Source organism: Cricetulus griseus, chromosome 10 (assembly GCF_003668045.3).
Source record: "Cricetulus griseus strain 17A/GY chromosome 10, alternate assembly CriGri-PICRH-1.0, whole genome shotgun sequence".
NCBI lineage: Eukaryota > Metazoa > Chordata > Mammalia > Rodentia > Cricetidae > Cricetulus > Cricetulus griseus.
Window position 1 is genome coordinate 1345013 of NC_048603.1, and position 22478 is coordinate 1367490.

General features: G+C 39.3%; 1 pseudogene; it reads left to right on the forward strand.

The window, feature by feature from the left end:
• The first annotated feature begins 21050 nt into the window (after positions 1–21050).
• LOC100753920 lies at positions 21051–21725 on the forward strand (annotated as a pseudogene).
• Positions 21726–22478: the final 753 nt, after the last annotated feature.

Genomic DNA, 22478 nt, shown 5'->3' on the forward strand with positions numbered 1-22478 from the left:
ACAGGCTCAATGCAATTTGAGCCACCAAATCCATTGTAGAGGTAAAGCAAAGCCACTTACCCAATCCTGATTTAGTGCTTAGGGAATTTATTCTTCTAAGAATTTGCAATCCCAGTAACTCAGTGGGGCTCATTGGGTAAGGGAGGGAGATAGAATATCCATACAGAATGCTAGGAGTTCAAATGGGGGAATCCCTAACTCCTTAATTAAGTTGCAGGGGTAGTGTTTGCTGCAACAATAAGTTCCATCTGTGTACAATAATGATTTCAGATTGATAGCTGGACAACAGAAATATGTCATGTCTTGGCATACAGCTGAGAACAGGGTACACTAAGGCTGTTATGGCAAATGCCTTCAGCTGACAAAAGCATGTATACATGTTAGCTATGACACACACAATACTCTGTAGTATAATAAAATCTTTTGTGGGGGGTGAGACAGGGTTTCTCTGTGGCTTTGGAGGCTGTCCTGGAACTAGCTGTTGTAGACCAGGCTGGCCTCAAACTCACAGTAATCTGCTTGCCTCAGCCTCCTAAGTGCTGGTATTAAAGGCATGTGCCACTAACGCCCAGCAATAAAGACTTTCTTTTACAAGTCATGAATTAAGATTGCTTCCTTTAAAATGAATTATAATGATCACTTTCTTTGTAAAAGTGGTTAAGCATGAATCTTGTGCCTGTCTTCTATATAAGGCTATAAACATTTATCTACAAAACTTTCTCTAGGGTCCTGAACTATAGATATAGCTACAGTAAAAATGAGATGAAATATACCTTGGCTACAGTCAGTAATTATGATGTTAGCTACTTACAAAATTCTTAATTCAGTCAGTAAGTTCACAAATGCTCATGACTTGCTTGTTTCTTCTTTTTATTTTTTTTTCTGTACTTTAGTTACACTGACTATTTTTAGGAATTCCAGGTAGGAATTGCTTAGGCAAGTTAATATTCCTGAAATAACCATGAAGAAAGCATATTTCATTTTCCTCCAAGTTATGAAAAGGGAGGTAGGAACTTTGCAAAGTATCTGAAGGTACATTTTCACTAAGAAACTTGGAGATTTGATCTGAAAACTCATATTTACTAAATGTAGATCATGGGTAAAATACGGGCCCCAGAAAATCTGCCTGGGAATCTTGCTGAGCTGAACTCTTGCTGAGAGGAGGAAGTGAGCTTCAGAACTGCCACCAGCCAGAGTTATAATATTTAGCCTTTGCGAACTATTATGACAATCCTCGAGATTACCCATGTATGAGTAAGGTTCCCCTTATTCCAGCCTTGGCCTTGGGTCAAAGCAGCATCCTGACTTGAGTTATTACTAAGCTCATCTCAACTTTACCTTCTTTTGTTTTATCAGCCCTGGTCAGTTACATGTTAGGTCATACTCATTTAAGCTTCTTTTAAAGAGAAACTGACATGCACATGCAACACACACACTCACACACACACACACACACACACACACACACACACACACACACACACACATATGCACAGACACACATCCGCTCTCACATAGATTCATACACACAGCTATAGTTGCATACACACATGCCTCCTCATACATACACACAAATGTTGATTAAAAGATGCACTATTTAGCTAGATCTTAAACAGTTTTTAATTTCAAAGTTGATGCTCTTTGAAGGTATTTGAAATTTATGTTCTCTGAGTTCACTCAGAAGATCAGAAAAACAATGGGGAAAATAATATTTAGTCAACACTCACCCTGTTTCTGTGTTTCTATAATATCTCTCTCTCTCTCATATATGTGTGTGTGTGTGTGTGTGTGTGTGTGTGTGTGTGTGTGTTTGTATTTTTGCCAAACATAAAATAACACAAAATGGTATTCCATCTTTAATTAAATGAAACAAACATTATTGTTGGCTTTGGAAGTGAGAACATAAAAGCCCGAATTGACCCTCAACAAATGGTAAGATTTGTCTTGTACAATTGGATTTAATTGGTTGAGTCCATCCTTTTGCGCTATTATGAGCCCATGCTTGGATGGAGTTTGCATGAGCTAATATTATACTATTCTGACCAAACACTTGGCAAATAAGTTTAAGGAAGAAAAGACTTCTTTTGTTGCCCTGGCTTGAAGAGGTATAATCCATCATGGTAGAGGCCTGGTGGCAGCAGGCAACTGGGACTCCTCAAAACAAGAAGCAGTGAAAGGAGAATCTTGAGGATTGCCTGGCCTGCTCCTTTCCCAAGCCCCAGACTATTCTGTGGTACTGCCCACATTCTAGGTATGTCTTCCCCAGTCTGTTGGTCCTGTCTATAGACTCTCTCAAACACACCCAAAGTATATCTTCAATGTACAAGTGTTTCTTAATGCAACCAATTTGACAAACAAAACTAGCTATGACAAAACTCAAGAAAAATGGAAATGTTGCCAGTGTGATATGCTCAACTGCTCCCTTTTGTTGTTGTTGTTAGTAGAATGCTCAAGGCCTGCACGTGTACCTGCTCACTTCAATCCTATTTTACCACTGTCAAAGGGTTTTGCTTCATGGAAAAAGAATAAGTTACCTTAGCAACCTGAACTCTGGCATCTGATTATATGATGTCCTTTGGAAATATTCTGAGCAAGACACATAGATGCTCATGTAAATCAACTAGTTATGAAATGTGACCTATGTTTGCAGAAGAGTTGTCTATCTTCTTTAGAATAGAAATCATACCCATCTAAATACTATACTACTTCATATGGAAACACACACATGCATTCACACACACACACACACACACACACACACACACACACACACACTAGCTGAAACAATCCTGAATAATAAAAGAACTGCCAGAGGTATAACCATTTTAGATTTCTAGTTATGCTACAGAGCAATAGCAAAAAATAATTCAGCATGTAATTGACATAAAAACAGACACTTTGAACAATGAGATGGAATTGAAATCCAATACATAATTCCACACACCTATGAACAGCTGATTTTTGACAAAGAAGCCAAAAATGTACACTGGAGAAAAGACAGTGCCTTCAACAGTTATGTGTTGTGCCCAAGTTGTGAAGATCCCCATAGACCACCAGGGAGACAGACCCACCAAACTGCAAAACAAGGTTTTATTTTTCAGCCAACCATGACAGGGACCCTGTCTGACTAGCTAACACAGCAGCCTCCAGAGGGAGGGAAGTTCCCTAGAAGTTCTACTGCTAGGTTTTAAAGACAAAAGTTACAGGATTACATCAGTAGGTACAGGTTGGTTTCTGATTGGTTGATATTTGGGAACAATTAGGAGAATTTCTCAAAGTGATATTTTGTCATAAAATACCTGTGTACCAATTGTTCTCATTGGTCAGTGCTGAGGGGGAACATTCTCTGGTTTCTATGGCTCTGTCTTGTTACTTGCTAGGGGGGTCTGGAGTTTCTTTGTGCTCAGTTTTGGCCCTAGGCTCCAGGAGGCCAGGGGATCTGGAGTTTCCTTGTGTCAGAGGCCTGCATGTCTTTTCTGTAGCCTGTCATGGCTGCTAAAGCAGGGGGCTGAGTGAGGGTCTAGTCCTTTCAGTATGTGGTAGTTTAAATGTAATTGGCCCCTATAATCTTATAAGGAGTGGCACTATTGAGAGGTGTGGCTCTTTTGGAGAGGGGATGACCTTGTTGGAGGAAGTTTGTCACTCTGGAACTGGGCAATGAGGTTTCCTATGCTCAGGATACCAGCCAGTGTCTCAGTCAACTTCTGTTGCCTGCAAGATGGAGGACTCTCAGCTACTACTCCACCACCACATTTGCCCAAATGCCACCATGCTCCCCACCATGATGATAATGGACTGAAACTCTAAGCAAGACACCCCAATTAAATGTTTTCATTTATAGGAGTTGCTGTGGACATAATGTCTCTTCACAGCTATAGAAAGCCTAACTAATACAAATTAGTTAGGTATCAGTGACTGGGGTATTGCTGACATAGGTCTGACCATGCTTTTGTTGGAGTAACATGGACTTTGGTTAGGAAAAGAGTGGAATGCTTTAAGTACTGCTTAAGGGTCCATACTAGTAGAAGCATGGAAGACAGTGGTGCTGAAGGTGATTTTATGAACTGTGGAGATAAAGAGGTTTCAGGGGAGAAGAATTTTTATATGTTGGTCTTACGATATTTTGGTGAAGAAAGTGGGAATCTTTTGCCATTGCCTGAAGATAAACTGAAGAATTTTGGGTTAATTTCATTGGCAGAGGAAACCTCAAAACAGCGAGTATAGACTCTGTTGTGTGGTTATTAGTGGTAACTGTAATGAATATTCATATTGAAACGGAGCGAGCTGAGTGGGCTAATTTTAAAAATGCAGATTTTGAGCAGAAAAAGAGCACCAGGAAGTGGAATAGAGCTAAATCCTGTTTTGTGTTCTAGGAAACAAACAGATTAAGAAATGGAATTAAGGGCAGGGCGTTGGTGGCTCATGCCTTTAATCCCAGCACTTGGGAAGCAGAGGCAGGCAGATCTCTGAGTTTGAGGCCAGCCTGGTCTCCAGAGCGAGTGCCAGGATAGCCTCCAAAGCTACACAGAGAAACCCTATCTTGGGAAAAAGAAGAAGAAGAAGAAGAAGAAGAAGAAGAAGAAGAAGAAGAAGAAGAAGAAGAAGAAGAAGAAGAAGAAGAAGAAGAAGAAGGAAAGAAAGAAAGAAAGAAAGAAAGAAAGAAAGAAAGAAAGAAAGAAAGAAAGAAAGGGAATAAAGGGAGTGATGACCACAGGGCAAGATCCCACCCAGCTAAGTTTCCAACTTGTTAAAAGGAACTAAAGAAAAGCTTAGAGCCAGGTGTGGTTGGGCATACCTTTAATCCTAGCACTGGGAAGGCAGAGACTGCTGGATCTCTGAGTTTGAGGCCATCCGGGTCTAGAGATCCATTTTCAAGACAGGCAAGTTTAGGCAGCAAAAGACAGAAAGCTGTCGAAGATGTAGTTAAATGAGGGAGCCTTGTTCCAGCCCCAGCAAGCAGCCAAACCTGGCAGCTTCAGTCACTTGGTTCTGGATCTGAAGTTAACGATAGAAGAAAGGAGCTATGGAATGAAGCCAATGAGACAAGACATGTGTCAAGGTTATCCTTGCATGGAGACCTAGAGAGGCCATTTCATGAAGCTGTGAAGTTGAAGCCTGGATTGCTTTGAAGAACCCAAGTGTTAGAGATGCCAGAGCTGAAGAGAGCTGCAAACACAGAGTGAAAGCAGCCCATGAGAAAGAAGTGTGTTGCAGTCGGCAAAGCTGAAAGGAATCAGAGAGCTGAAGAGCATTTTGCCATCAGACACGGAGATGCTGTGTTTGGAGTTTGCCCCGCTGGTGTTTGGTCTTGCTTTGGTGATTACAGTTAAGAGAGTGCATGAATCTCAGAAGAGACTTTGAATTTTGGACTTTTACACATTGTTGAGACTGTGACAGACTGTAGGGACTTTGGAAGTCAGACTAAATGCGGTTTGCCTTCCTGTTGCCTGAAAAATGTAGGACTCTCAGCTACTGCTCCAGCATGTCTGCCTACACACTGCCATGCTTGCCACCATGATGACAGTGGACTGAACTAAACTATAATCATTCATCAAAGTTGCCATGGTCAGGGTGTTGCTTCATAGCAATAGAAATATTAACTAAGACAAAGTGGTCCTGGTCAAGCTGAACAGCTGCATATAAATAAGTGAAAATTGATCCATATTTATCATCCTGATGAAAAATCTCAATACAAGAGCAGATTCCCTGAATCTAATAGAAGAGAAAGTAGGAAATAATTGTGGCACAGCAAAGGAGTCTTTGAAGAGGACCCTAATAGGACAGTCATTAGGATCAATAACCAATAAATGAGACCTTATAAAGGAAAAGAGTTGCTGTACAGAAAAAGACACCATCATGTGAGCAAGGCAACAGACTTTAGGATGGAAAAGTGTTCTTTACAATTTTACATCTGAAAGGGGTTAGGGTTGAGAATATACAAGGACTTTTAAAACTCAATATAAAAACGTAACCCAATTTGTAAAAAAAGAAAAAGAAAAAAAAAAGAAGAAGAGAAGAAGCAGGGGTGGTGGCTAGTTTTATGTCAACTTGACACAAGCTTCTTGAATCATCTGAGAAGAGGGAACTTCAATGGAGAAAAATGCCTCCCTAAGGTCAGGCTGTAGGCAAGACTTTATGACATTTTCTTAGTTAGTGGTTTATGTGGGGGCACAGCCCATTGTGGGTGGTGCCATCCCTGGGCTGGAGGTCCCATTTTATAAGAAAGTAAGCTGAGCAAGCTATGGGGAGCAAACCAACAATCAAAATGGCTCTGTAGCCTCTGCATCAGCTCCTGCCTCAGGTTCCTGCCCTCAATGCTTTGATGATGGACTGGTATATGTAACTGTGAGTGAAATCAACCCTAAAAGAAGACAGGTAGAGAATTAAACAGGGTTCTCAAAGGATGAAACACAAATGGCTGAGAAATACTTTTCAAATGTCCAGGATTGTAAGCCATTAGAGGACTGCAAATTAAAACTACTTTGGTATTTCATCTTGCCCCAGCCAGAATGGGAAAAATCAGTAAAATAAATGATGACAGCAGATGCTGGCAAAGGCACAGCATTGCTGGTGGGAGTGCAAATAGGTACAGCCACTATGGAAATCAGTGTGGCCATTCCTCAGGAAGTGTTTAACAGGTCCCCACCAAGATCCAGCTCTTGCACTTTGGAATCCACATAAAGGAATCTATGTCTCACTATGGAGATACTTACTTATCCATGTCCATTGCTAGTCTATTGATAGTAGCCAGGAGTTGGAGACAGCCTAGATGTCCATTAACTGATGGATGGATAAAGAAAATGTGGTACATTTACAAAATGGAGTATCATTCAGCTGTTAAGAAAAATTAAATTATAAAACTCTCAGGTAAATGAATGGAGCTAGAATAATCATCCTGAGAGAGAGGATCTAGACACAGAAGGAGAAACATTGCATCTTTTCTCTTATATGTAGAAGTTGGCTTTAAGCTTTTGATGTGTGTATGAGTGTCCACAGAAGTAAGGTAGCTAGCTAGTAAGGGACCAGTGAGGAGAAGAAGGTCATCCAAGGAAGGGAAACTATAAAATATAATGTTAAAAATAAATAAAAATATAAAAGGAGGATTAAAGGGTTGATGGGAGGACAGGGTAGAGGAGGATAGATGGGGAAGGGTAACCAACATTGAAGCCATTTGAAAAGCCATATGGAATCCCAATACTGTGGAAGCATCCTAAAATATATACATATATAATGGAATTTAAATGTGTTGCCATATAATGAGGGAGACAATGTTCCAACTAGATATAATGTGCTACCAAAAAAAAATGCCCAGTATCAGAAAAGGGTTACACTTTTTTGAATCATTGGTTAAGGGGGTCCCGTATATTTTCCCCAGACATTACAGGCTATTTTGCCAGAGCTCCTGATAGTAAGCTCCTACTGTTGAAGACATCAAATAATCATGTTATTGAATATGGACAAATACAGCTTGTGCTCATTTCAAAGCTTCACTCCTGAGCAATATCTGTGCTCATGTGTGAATGAGTGGAGTATGTGTGCATGAGTGTGAGCAGGTAAATGTGTGAGTGAATTATGTGGCCTGTGTGAGTGCATATGAGTGTGAGCGTGTGTATGTTTGAGACTGTTGGAGTGTGTGTGTTTGGATTTGTGTGTGTGTGAATGTGTGATGGCAGGAGTATGCACATGTATGAGAGCGTGCCAGTGTGAGCATGTGTGAGTATGAGATATGGTATTATTTGTGTGTGTGAGTGAATTTTTGAGTGTGTGAATGTTTGTGTGTGTCAGAGAGTCTGTGATTACAGAGGCAGACATATATTCTGCAAATTATATATGCATCTGAGATAAAGGACTGTCTTAGCCTTATCTTAGCAAAATAGAGCCAATTCTTTATTTGGTAGATCCCAAATCAAGCAACGAAGATGTAAATGGGAATAGAACCATACATTCAAGATTTCATTAGTCCTGGTTGACACCGGTTACCTGGTGGACTGTGGGAATTGATGAGAACAAGCATGAATGAAGAAGGGTTAAGGTCTCCCATGAGAAGACACAGGGAAACAGTTTTAACTTAACATATTGAGCACAATTCTTCTTTTCAATAAGTCTGTTTAATTCCATATGGACTAGGCATGAGATTCCTTGGGCCAAAATTTTGTTTTAAGTTTTGCCTTTCTTTTGGCTTAAGAATTTCTATCATGTTTATGAACAATGATATGTGGGTTTTCTGATAAACATAGGATTTTTAAACTTATGCTGTTATTATACTTTACATGACAAAAATAACTGAACATCAAACCTGTGAGCTATAATAATATCCTACCTGCAAGATATATCCATCCACTGGTGCAATAGAGACATAAATGCCATGAAAGTAACCAATCACCTTTTGTTTGGAATGAAGACCTGCTCCATGAAATATAACTCCTACCTTATACATTTAAATTAAGTCCAGAATCTGAGATTAGTTAGTGGGCCCTAGGGGCACTCATACTACAACTATTCTACTAAACAAAGATAGTAATAAAACAACTTACAATGATAAATTGGTATACCCATAGAACAGTGCATTGCTGAACCCTCATCCGAAAAGTCTCTCATTGCTGTATATGGAAATTAACACAGAGATCCACAACTAAACAATATCAGAAAGTGAAAGACATTGGAGCACTCATCCACAAATGAGATATCTTCACCAAACACCTCTCCTTAAGTCTCACTCAGGGTTCTATGTGAAAGGGGAGGCATAAAGATTATAAGAGCCAGAGGTGGTTAACAACTCAAAGGAAACAGAATTTTCCCAAAGTAATGGGACATATGTATGTATGTATGTATGTATGTATTTTTGTGTGTATCACCTTTCAGAGAGGTAAGCCAAGACTCTCTTGTATCAGAAATTCACTGTGGTGCTTTGAAAGAAAATGGTCACCATAGGGAGTGGAACTATTAGAAGGTGTGGCTTTGTTGGAGTAGGTGTGGCTTTCTTGGATTAAGTGTGCCGTGGTGGAGGTGGGCTTTGAGGTCTTATAAGCTCGTGTCTGGACAGCGGGACACAGACTCTTTCTGCTGCATGCACATGAAGATATAGAACTCTCAGCTTCTTCCCCACATATCTGCCTGTACCCCATCCTGCCATGACAATAACAGACAAAACCTGTGAACTGTAATCTATCCTTAATTAAACGTTTGCCTTTATAAGAGTTGACAAGGTAATGGTGTCTTTTCACAGAAATAGAAACACTAGCTAAGACACAGTTTGCTAAAGATCAGTGTGAAGAAAAGATTTAGATGGCCTCCAAAGACCTTGCAGGCCTTGAAAGGGATACTTCTCAGGTCAAAAGGCAGGTGCACAGATAGAAGTTATGCTCAGTCTTCCAGTCCCTCAAACATATGTGTCCATAATGGAAACAGTGGTATCCAAAATCACAGAACAGCTATGTGAGAAAACAGGAGTCTCTGGGGTCAAGTGAAATGCTGAAAATAATAATGTGGAAATAATAATGTATTGGCTTGATGCAATCATATCAAATGTTGACGAGATTAAAAGGAAGGCTGAAACCTTGTCCCATGGTACCCACATAAGGATGAAAGTTTCTCAATCCAAAATTGACCTATAAGCCCCTCTGAAGGCCCTACCACCCACGCACCAGGAACCACCAACATGCCTAATAATCAGGAATGCTGGAGCTTGTTTGAGCTATAACTCAACAGAATACCTACAGTCAAGCGCAAAAGCCATGCTGCCTTTCTTTAAAGTGATGGACACTACACCCAAATCCAACCCCTACATAACTAAAGAAAAAGATAATCTATTCTTAGGCCTGGCAAGATGGATCAGTGGTTAAGAGCACTTCCCAGTCTTATGGAGAATTCTGCTTTGGTTCCCAGCACTCACATGGCAACTCAGAACCATCTAAAATTCCAGCTAATACCATGTTTTTCTCCTCTCTCAGCACCAGGTAAACACATGCCAGCAGCTGATTTAAGAATCCGGCTACATGCTGAGGCATTGACATGGTTAAAAAAGTCATGCTGCTGTGATTCAGTATTCTCTCACCCTCTTGAAAAGTAGAGGGAGGTGGAATAGAGCATAAAGAAGTTGGGGCCAAGGAGGAATGACAGCCAAAGAAAGATAGAAGAGTCAAAGAACCTGCAAGTGAAGGGTCTTCCAAATCATTGCCCTACTCAAGAACTTTTGATTGGATCCTACAGAATGAGCTCCAATGCTCCAGCCGTACTTCACAATTTTGGTTTTTAATAATAAAGAAACCAGCACATTAATTTTTAAAACTAGGAAATGATAGGGCAAAGACTCCATAAACAGCTGAAAATGTTAATCACACAAAAGCTCCCAGAGCAATTTCACTCTGGACATCTCATGGTTATGCATTACAATAGGAATTTTCATCAGGACACTGACCCTAGCTAGGATGGGCTGCTGAGCAAGGGACACCTCAGGCAGTCTGAAACTCTCTGAGCCAGGTCCTGTGGGGTCAGGCAACCAGGAGGAAATGTTCAAGAAGAGCCATTGCCCAGTGGGTGTGTGGGGCTGGGGTTTAGGAAATGGTTCTTAATCTGTAGAGTAGCTCTAGAAACTCAGCGTGTGTTATCACAATAGACTTCAAGAGCCCACAATAAAGCCTGCTAATCATCATCCTTGCTTCGCCAGTGAGGAGAAGCTGGTTCATAAAAAGAGAAAAACTCCCCGGAATTCAATATAGGGCACTGCATTGCTGTGGCTGTGTTCTCTCTACATAACTTTTGCCCGCTTGGAGAACACAGATTTATTATTTCACAGTGACTGTGGGTCGGGAGTCTGGGTGTAAGCTCCTCAGACCTTCTGTTCAGGGTCTCACTGGGCGGAAATCCAAGTGTCAGCTAGGGCTGTAAATTTTATGTGAGGCTTCCAGTTGAATTTTTACAAGCTCAATGGTTATTCGTGGATTCATTTGCTTGTGGTTGTAGGACTGAGATTTCCCAACAGCTGCCACACAGGACTCCTCTCCACTAAAGTCATACATAGCCCATGTGTTAGGCTTTTCCCAGGCACTTCACTGGAATGGTCTCCCAGGCCATCAGGACTTCTCTCTCTCTCTCTCTCTCTCTCTCTGTATGCAAGATAATTTCTGATTAGTGAACCCTAAGTCCATTGTTTAGTACCTAATTACAATAGTAACCAACTGTACTCACAGATTCTACTCATTCTCTGTTTGGTGGTAGGTAGGCAGTGTGTGGGGATGGAGATTAGTTTTTAATTTTGCTGACCATACACAGCTTATAAACTGCACAGCCAAAACATTACTTCAGGTCTCTTCACCTCCCAATACTAGTACTGCCTGGACCTGAAGCCTACCAACATTTCAATCAATGTCAGTTGCCTGTCATTACTCAAGGGGATGCAGAGTGGGGAGTTCTAGTCTCTTTGTATCATTTGAATGAAATGCTCCCTACAAAACATGTAGCCCTGTTATAAAGCCCCCAAGTAATTAGGAAAAATCTGGGGGTTCAGATTTGGTGATTTCATTTGCATAAATGTCAGATCATCTCCAGGTTTAGTATGTCTGTTATTTCTGCCATGTTTATAGAGTACTTGCAGTGAGTGTCACAGGGGATTAAAAAATAAGGCTCTCCTCTCAAAGCCCTTAGGTAGTAAGTTGTGAGAGGCAACAAAAGGACACAAAATAATATGTTCACTCCGATATATCTCCATAAATGAAAAAAAAAAAGCTGTATCTGTCTGAACAGTCTGGAAACATTAGAGTTCAACCTGAATTTTTTAATGTAATATTTTTCATTTTTTGAATTTGTAATATAATTACTTTATTCCTGCCTCCAACCTCTCCCATGTACTGCTCTCCTTGCACTGTCTTCAATTCATTACACTTCCCATTGCTGTTCTAAATACACCCATGTTACTGGTATGTATGTGACTTCAGTACTGACCACGTGGTATTAATAATCAGCTAAAGGGCTCTTCCCTGGGGAAAATGGTTTCTCACTCTCTAAGTAATACATAAATGTGGAAGAGGTTTTTGAGTAAATTGATGGTGGTTGCAAGCCAATAGTGCCTGACAGCACAAGCAGAAAAATAATCTTTAAAGTTTTTTAGTGATGGTATTTTCCTATGGTCATCTTCACCAAATCATTCCTTTGTCTCTGCTGTCAAATGCTTCCTGGACCCCCACAACTCATGCTAGCCAGGGAAGCCAGTTAGAAATATCACTTTCACTTCTCCAAATCCGAATCCCTAGTCTCATCCTCAGCTCTGTAACAGACAGACCATCTGCTGTGGCATTTACTTCCTCTCCACTTCCATTCCCAGAGGACTAAGCAAATCCTGGTGGTACACCCTGCCCTGCTCCCTACTGTGGATCTCCTCAGCCCTCAATGCTTGTAGCCTATCCAGATTTCATAAGTGGTAGCTCACACTACCAGGAAATACATTCTACGTGGAGCCCTCAGTGGCCACGTATTGTAGGATCTCAGACACGTCTCATAAAAGGAAACCCACAGCCACTGTACACTTCTAAAAACCAGAAATGCCAACAGAAACCAAAGAACAAGAACACACATCCAATACACACAAGACAAAGTATCAGCACCTAGAAATAGTCATCTGAAACATAGATGCCTAGGTACCAGCATTAAAACACAACTAATAACAATGAGGAAAGTATGCCTCTGTTAGAGCCCAGCAACCCTACTATAGTGGATTGAAGCACAAAGTAAGGTCTTCAATAGCTATTATGAATGTGTTAGTAATCCATAAATAGTATATGCATAAATTCATAAATGAAATCAATGAAAACACAAATGGTTGATTGCAATGAAGAAAAGAGTTCAAGATATAAAAATGGAAATAGAATCAATAAAGAAAATCAAAAGTGAGGGAAATCTGGGAATGAAAATCTTAGGAACCTGAACCAGAACCTCAGAGGCAAGTGTCACCAATAGAATACAAGAGATGGAAGACATAATTTCAGACATTTAAGACATGATAAAAGAAATGCATACTTTGTTGGTCATAGAAAATTTTAAATAAAAAAAATAAACCAGGAACAAAATAATTCAGGCATAAAACATCCAGTAAATCTGAGACACTATGAAAAGACCAAATCTATGAATAGTAGGAATAGAGGACAGCAAAGAAAATATTTTCAACAAAATTATGGAAGTTAATTTTCTCAACCTATTAAGGTATAAGAAACATACAGACACCAACTATTATGAATCAGGAAATAAATTCACCATGTCACATAATAATCAAAAGACTAACCATACAGAAGGTTAAAAGAAGAAAGAAAAATATCAGATGGCATATAAAGGCAGACCTATTAAAATATCATTTCAATAGAGACATGAAAAGCCATAAGGGAATAGACAGGTGTTTTACAAGCTATAAGAGACCACAGGCACCAGTGTAGACTACTATCCACAGCAAAACTTTCAATAATAATAGATAAGAAAGAAAGAAATTCCATGATAAAACTATATATATATATATATATATATATATATATATATGCAAATCCAGACGTACAGGGGGCACAAGAAAGAACACAACAACCTGAAGACAATATTCACATCCATGAAAACACAAGCAATAAATAATAACAGACCAGAAAATCAGTCAAGGGGAGAGAAAGCCAGACAACAACAAAATAACAAGAATCAATAAACACAGCTCACTGATAATTGTCAACATCAACGATCTCAATTCCCCAAATGAAAAGACACAGACTGACAGAATTGATTAAAAAATAGGATCCATCCTTCATCTGAAGGGTAAAAGGGTAAAAGGATGGAAGAGAAAGTTCCAAGCAAATGACCTAAGAAGCAAGCCGGTATTTTTAATATATGACATTTTAATATATGACAAAATAGACTTCAAACCAAAACTAACCAGAAGAGACAGGGAAAGACACCGCATGCCCATTGAATCAAAGATTCACCCAAGAGGATATAGCAATTCTCAACATTAGTGCATCAAACTCAAGGGCACCCGACTTCATGAAAGAAGCACTACTACAGTTTAAATCACATATTGACTCTCACACAGTGAAAGTGGGTGACTATAATACTTGATATCAACAGTAGACAGATGATCCAAACACAACAAATAAATGCTGAGGCTAACCATCATAAGCCAAATGGACATAACAAATATTTGCAGAATATTCCACTGAAACACAGGAGAATATACCATCTTCTCAGCATCTCACCAAACCTTCTCCAGAACTGACCACATACTCAGACACAAAGCAAGTATAAATAGATACAAGAAAATTTAGATAACTCCCTGTATCCTATCTGACCACAAAAGATTAAAGCTGTGTGCTTTCTTTGGGCCCTCAACCAGCTCCCAAATAAAAACATGGAGACTTAATTAATTAAATTATGAATGCTCAGTCTTAACTTAGTCTCCTCCCACTAACTCTTTTAACTTAATTTAACCTATTTCATCTATATTTTGCCTATATTTACCTTTCTTTTATTCTATATATCCTCCTTCCCTGCTTCCTCCATATCTGGCTGGCTGGCCACTGATGTCTCTCTGACATCTTTTTTTTTTTCCCCCTTTCTTCTGTTTTTTCCCCCTGAGCCTAAATTCCTCGTCCTACTTAATCTCCCTGTCTGGAAGCCTACAGGTGGAAGTTTCTGTTCCTCCTAGTTCTACAGCTGCTTAGTCTCAAATAAACATACAGAGGCTTATATTAGTTATAAACTGTTTGGTTTCTTATTGGCTCTCTCTCTCTCTCTCTCTCTCTCTCTCTCTCTCTCTCTCTGCCTCTCTCTCTTTTGGTTTTTCGAGACAGGGTTTCTCTGTGGCTTTGGAGGCTGTCCTGGAACTAGCTCTTGTAGAACAGGTTGGTCTCGAACTCTCAGAGATCCACCTGCCTCTGCCTCCCGAGTGCTGGGATTAAAGGTGTGTGCCACCAACGCCCGGCAGCTAGCTCTCTCTTAATTATTAACCCATTTCTATTAATCTCTGTATCTTCATGTGGTCTTAGTTTACCAGAGAACGCCTGGGCATCCTATCTTCCTGGTACCTACATGGCATCTCCTTGGAACTCACTCTCTGTGTTCCTCTTCCCAGAATTCTTCTAGTCTGGTAGTCCTTCCTATACTTCCAGCCGGGCTACATCCTGCCTGTTTATTGACCAGAACAGCTTTATCCATCAACCAAAAGAGAAACATATATTCACAGCATATAGAAGGACATCCCCCATCAGCTCCCCTTTTCTGTCTAAATGAAAAGGAGGGTTTTAACTTTAACATAGTAAAATTATATATACAAAACAGTTATCAAGTAAGAATTGTAGTTACAATATTTAGTCTATTCACATTTGGCAAAATTTACAGAAAATATTCTATCATCTATCCTGTATTTGTGAATCTAAAGTTTTATGGGTAACTTAATCTTTTATCATATCTAAGGAAAACCATAATCATAACTATGTCTTCAATGCCATCAAAGACCTCAGAAGGATAATATATAAACTGGATAATTGGCAGAGACATCTTGATGCCTTCACAGTCATCCAAAGTTCCTCTGTAACATTGGGCACCCCTCTTCAGTCTGTAGGCCCAGAATATCTGGCAGACTTTTTGATGAAGCAGGAACATTAAAGAACCATCCTGTCTCTTTGTAAGTTCAGTAGTCACTTACTTTTGTAATATACTTTTCCAGGCTGTCAAGTAGTGCAGACAAGAGCAGTTTCTTGTCCAAATGTTTATCAATGAGTTTCTTCGATGCCCATATTCCTGTCTGACATAACTCGTATTTCCAGGAACAGTTGTGTCTGATTGTCATGAAAAACCCTAATAAACCATTTTAAATGCCATATTCTGTAGGTTTTTCAAAGAATGCCTATCCATTTGAAATATATCTCAGTATATCTAGAAAACCTAACTAACATGACTATAAGTTCTATAATAGATGACTGTCTATTAATTTGTACTTTTAACTATGCATTACATTTTTAATGAGCTGCATAGACACAATATCTAAACAGGAGAAGAAATATACATATAACAAAATTAATCTTAAATTTGTATCAATAAACCAAAATCTATACCAATGTAAAGTATTAATTCCTATATCATACCCATCCCCCCTTTTTGTAGAAAGGAATTGACTGTGACAACTAACCATTTATAACCAACACCATTTAAATGAAAACAAACATAAACAATATTTGGGAATGTGGGCATAATTCTCTCCACACTGCTTCCTGCTGTTTGGGGGCACTGTCAATCCCATAGAAAACCTAGAACCCTGACCAAATCCTGGCTGTAATGGTTTGTTTCAGATGTTGGATCTCCTGGGCCATTGTTTGAGGGGGTCTTGTTTGATCAAACTGTATTAGTCTGGGAGGAATACACAGCTTTTCATCTTCTGTGGAAATAAAAGCGGAACCTGTTTTCTAAAGTAACATGTCCTTAGACTTAAATTTTGAAGTCAGGCATTTTCAAGATAGATAGATAGATAGATAGAGAGAGAGAGAGAGAGAGAGAGAGAGAGAGAGAGAGAGAGAGAGATGAATGATTAACCCAGCAGCATTTATAATCAAATGTCTTTTAGCAGTTGTTGCTGCTTCCTCAACAATCAAACAATTCAAAGACAACACAGTAATATACAGTATGCAGACTCTCTGTGTATTTTCCATCTTTACATGGCTTTTTTGAAACTTTATTCCTTTTACTTTTATTTTTTGTTTTTTTGTTTTTTGTTTTTTTTTGTTTTTTTTTTGTTTTTTTTTTGAGACAGAGTTTCCCTGTGTATCTTTGGCTGTCCTGGAATTCACTCTGTAGAAGAGGTTTGCCTTGAAATTGGAGATCCGCCTACCTCAGCATATGCCACCATGCACACTACTCATTTTTTTTAAGGATGTTCGCGATCCTCTATCTTTACTCTGCCAAGACTACATGTATTTTTAACATACTGTAAACTGTTTAGAGGGTTTTTTTCCCCTCTGAATCTGTCTTTACTATATATCTCTATCTTTTTCTGACCACATGAGTCTTTAATCTGATAAGCAGCATGGCTAGGATTAAAGCAGTGGCTGGCTGCTGGCTCCACCCAATTTGGCTTCCCAACTTGGTGGGGGTACATTCACTGCCCGCTCTGGGAGCTATGCTCACCACCTCCACTTTGGTCTATGTTGTCATCAAGCAGCTTGTAGCACATTGCCTATTAACCTTTTTTGTCTGTAGGAGTAAAAGCTAAATCTGCCAGTTAGCATGCTGTGTGACTTGGAAATGGCCTCTGTGTAGTATGGTGGGAATATGCTGGGCTGTGCTCATGCCTGAATGCTACAGCATCTCTACACTATGGCCTGCATGAGACTATGAGACTAGAAAGCCCAGTGTGGCTCCATTTCTGTTCATTCAGAACCCTTTTTAAGCTTTTATCAGGTTTTATATAGAAAGTCTTGACAAACATTTGGGCATGAGAGGAAGATACTGAGTGCAAGTTCCTGTTTCTCCCTGTTTATATCCTGTTTCTGACCAGATATCTTGCTTCCTGTATGTCTGTACAGACCTCCAGACCTCTATGGTTAGCTAGTGGCAAGATCCATTCTCTGATCCTTAGACAGGCTTTATTTGTACAAGCAAGATTTCACAGAAGTCCTGACTATACCACTTCCCTTTCTATAGGCCATTCAGCTTTTTAGTAAACCAATCCGGTGCTTTAGGCAAGCAAGATAAAATAGTAACACATTTTTACATAATTAAGCAAAGTCAACACTTCTTTGCATAGTTAAACAAACATTCCGCAACCACACTAGATGTCTACAATAGAAATAGAAAGCTTACAAACTCTTGGAAACTGAACTACTCACCATTAAATGAAAAGTGAGTTAAGGCAAAAACTGAGAAAGAAATTAAAGACTTTCTAGAATTGACTGAAACTCAATAAACAATGTATTCAACTATATAAGACATAATGAAGGCTGTTCTAAGAGGCAATTACATCACACTAAGTCCCTACATTAAAAATCTGTAGGGAAAAAAGTCATCCTGAGTGAGGTTAACAGACCCAGAAAGACAAACATTGTATGTACTAATTTATAAGTGGATACGAGTTGTAAAGTAAGAATTAATTGTGCTAAAAATTTACAGACCCTGAGAGACTAGGTAACAAGGAAGGCTGGGGGGGGCACTAGGGTCTCCTAGAAAGGGGAAATAGATAAGATTTTGTGGGTAGACTAGAGACAAGTAGGGCTGGGAACATGAAGGATCATGGGGAAAGATACTGAAATAGATAACTGGAAAGGGGGTCATTTCAGGGTCGGGTAGACAGCTGGTAAAAGGGAAATTCCCATGAGTCTACCAGGAAGACCCCAGGCAACAGAGGATAGCCTGAACTGGCCATCTCCTTTGACCAGACAAGACTTCCAGTAAAACTGTTGGGACAGAAGCCCAGCCACATAGCCTTTGACCTACCTGCCTATGGGATGTTCTGGGATTGGTTTCTAGCTCCTTTGTCAACAGAAAGGCTTAATCCAGCAACTGATGAAAGCAGATGCAGAGACCCACATAAGGCCAAACTTGGGAAATCCTGTTGAAGAGTGGAAGGAACAATTGTTGGAGCCACAGGGGCCAAAGAAACCACAAAAAAAAACACCGAAACAACTAACTTGGGTTCATAAGACCTCACAGAGACTAGACTGACAGCCAGGCAACTCACTGGGACTATCCTAAGCCTTCTTCATATATATGACAGTTGTATAGTTGGTATTCTTATGTGACTCCTAACAGTGGGAACAGGGACTCTCTCTAACTCTTTTGGTGGCTTTTGGGACCCTGTTCTTCATACTGAGTTACCTTGCCCAGGCTTAATACAAGGAAGGTACTTGGTCTTACTTCAACTTTATATGCCATGTTTTGTTGCTATTCACGGAATGCCTATACTTTTCTGAAAAGCAACAGAGGAGAACAGGTAGGGATGCAGAGAGGAAGTAGGGAGGAGACTTGGAGGATAGGAGAGAGAGGAAAATTTATTATAAAATAAATAAATATTTTTTAAAAATATAGAGAGAGCTCATACTAGCAGCTTAACAACACATCTAGAAACTCTAGACAAAAGGAAGAAATCACAACAGAAGTAGATGGCAATATATAATCAGACTTGGTCCTGAAATCAATGAAATAGAAACAACAAAACAATGAAGAACTGATGGGGCAAGTACTTCTGTGTATGTTTATCTTATTGTTAAATAAAATACTGTTTGGCCAATGAGACAGCAAGTAAGAAGGGACTAGGAGTCAAAGAGGATTCTGGGAAATGTAGTAGAGAAGTGGTGATCCAGGCAGGAAGTGACATAGCAAGGAGGCTCATATCTAGTAAGGAAACAGGAAGTGTTCTCTCTTTTTTTCCCTTTGTCTCCTCCAGTGGCAGGATGTGATCCACTGGCAAGGGAGGACGCCAACAAGGCATCCGATAAGATAAGTCTTATAAAATATATAGGTTTATGATAGTTAAGAATGAGCTAACAGATGAGGATCTTAGTCACTGGCCAAGCAGCTTTGACCCTAATACAAGTTTCTGTGTATTCATTTGGGCCTAACTCGGGCTGGCATCTGGCGTAAAGTACACATATGGCAGCGGGGCTCAGCAGCTTTTGGCGGAAAGATTTATCGTAAAAAAGAATCAAAGACACAGAGATAGTTCTTTGAGAAAAATCTATAAGATTGACAAAACTTTATCCCAGTTGACTAAAAGTCACAAAGAGAATACTATAATTAACAAAATAAGAAATGAAAAGGGGGACATAACAACATATGTCTAGAACACTGAATCATAAGCCCATACTTTGAAAATTGTACTCCAGAAAATTGGAAAATCTAAAAGATATGGACAATTTTCTCAATATATACCACTTACCAAAATTAAATCAATATTCAATAAGTAATTTCAATGGGTCCACAATCCCTAGTGAAGTAGAAGTAGTACTTAAAAAGTCTACCAAAACAACAATAAAAAAACAAAAACAATAACAACAAAACAACCACAGGGCCAGGTGATTTTAGTGTGAACCTCTAAGATTTTAAAGGAAGAGTTAATGTGAATACTTCTCAAATTATTCCAAAAAATTAGAAACAAAAGGAATACTTCCCAATTACTTTTCTATGTCTATGGTTACATTGATACCTAAACTATGTAAAGAGCCAGCAAACAAAGAAAACTATAGACCAATTGCAATCAAATTCTTGCAAACTAAATCCAAGAACTAATGAAAAAGATCATCCACAATGATCAAATTGGCTTCATCTCAGAGATGCAGGGATGGTTCAACATTTAAAAAATCAGTCATTGTAATCACCATATAAACAGACTGAAGGACAAAAACCACATGATCATCTCATTAGAAGCAGAAAATGCCCTTGACAAAATTCAATACCTTTCATAATAAAAATTCTGAGAGACTAGGGATGCAAGGGACATAGCTCAACACAATAATGACAATTTACTACAAGGCCAAAGCGAATATCGACTTCAATTGAGAGAAACTCAAACATTTCCACTAAAACCAGAAGCAAGACAAGGTTTTCTACCCTCTAATTACTTATTTAGTACAGTATGTGATGTTTTAGCCAAAATAATAAGAGAACTGAGGAGATTAAGGAGGGGATATGAATAGGAAAGGAAGAAGACAAGGTATCTTTGCTTATAGATTACATGAACATGTTGTGTGTTGTGTTGTGTGTGTGTGTGTGTGTGTGTGTGTGTGTGTGTGTGTGTGTGTGTGTGTGTGTGTGTGTGTGTGTGTGTGTGTGTATGTATATGTCACCCTACACATTTACCTAAAAACTCCTGCTGATGATAAACATTTCTAGGAAAGGAGTAGAATACAAAATTTATATACAAAAATCAGTTGCCTTCTTCAGACATATGACAAACAAATTGAGAAAGAAGTCATGGAAACAACACCTTTAACAATAGTCTCAAAAATATAAAATATGAAACGCTGCACCTCCGCCAGCGAAGCTGTGCCAGAGCCGCGAGGAGACCGACTTCCCCGCCCTCGCTGGCCGCCACATCCTCGGATTTGTTCCAACAATCTGTTAAAAGATGGTGGATTACTGTGAAGTTCTGGGCGAGCAGAGACATGCCACACCTGAGGACATTAAAAAGGCGTATCGGAAACAGGCGCTTCAATGGCATCCAGACAAAAATGCTGTAAATAAAGAAGAGGCAGAGCAGAAATTCAAACAAGTAGCTGAGACATATGAGGTGTTATCAGATGCAAAAAAGCAGGACATCTATTAAAAAAGGATTAAATGGTGGTGGAGGAGGTGGTGGAAGTCATTCTGACAGTCCATTTGAGTTTGGCTTCACATTCCCGAATCCGGATGATGTCTTCAGGGAACTTTTTGGTGGAAGGGACCCATTTTCATTTGACTTCTTTGAAGACCCATTTGATGACTTTTTTGGGAACCGGAGGGGTTCCCGAGGAAATAGAAACCGAGGTGCAGGCTCGTGTTTCTCTGCCTTCCGTGGATTTCCTTCTTTTGGAGGTGGATTTCCTGCTTTTGATACAGGATTACAGGATTCACTTCTTTTACCCTACTAGGGCATGGGGGGGGGGGTCTCACTTCATTCTCGTCAGCATCATTTGGTGGCGGTGGAATGGGCAACTTCAATATCAACTTCTAAGATTGTTAATGGCAAAAAAAAATCACTACAAAGAGAATTGTGGAGAATGGTCATGAAAGAGTAGAAGCTGAAGATTATGGACAGTTAAAGTCCTTGATGATAAATGGTAAGGAGCGCCTGCTACGCTTGGATAACATGTAATTCAAAGCCACATTTCACAGAAATGTTAAAACCATAACAAGCACCATTTGAGGTATAACAGGAACTTTTTTTTTTGAAGATTTCAAACGAACTCGACTCTCTGTATAACTGTACCTAATCTAAAGTATTTATAAAACAGCTCTTCGGAGTCCCTATTTGTCATTGACTTTTGAGTTTGTTGTTGGGACCATAAAATAGGACCATTTTTTTTGTCTTTAAAATTGTTGTGATCTCTGTATGCACTTTGCTTTAAACAAAACAAGACATAATCTGAGGTGAGCCCTGTGACTCTTGAGTGGTGCTAGGACAAGACTGTTCTTTGATACCAGCATGGATCTGCTTCCCATTGTGTTGAAATGTGAGTGAGTAGGGTCAGCCTGCTGTGACGTTAACATTGCCAGATGTTATAGAAATATTTCAAGTTTATTTTCAGTATTTAGTAATGAAAGCTATTACTGCATCAATGGTAACACATTTCTGGTTTAGTGTAAATTAAGCATGTTTTCTAGTTGTTCATGGATGCTGGCAAATTTGTCAGTTCTAACAATTGTTTAAATATGTAATGTTAAGCTTTGGTTTAAAAAAATCTGGTAATTTGGGTCTTTGTCATTTGCTTAAAATAAGAAAATAAATGTGAATGTGTTTGGTGCATTCTTTCACAGGAAAAAAATATATA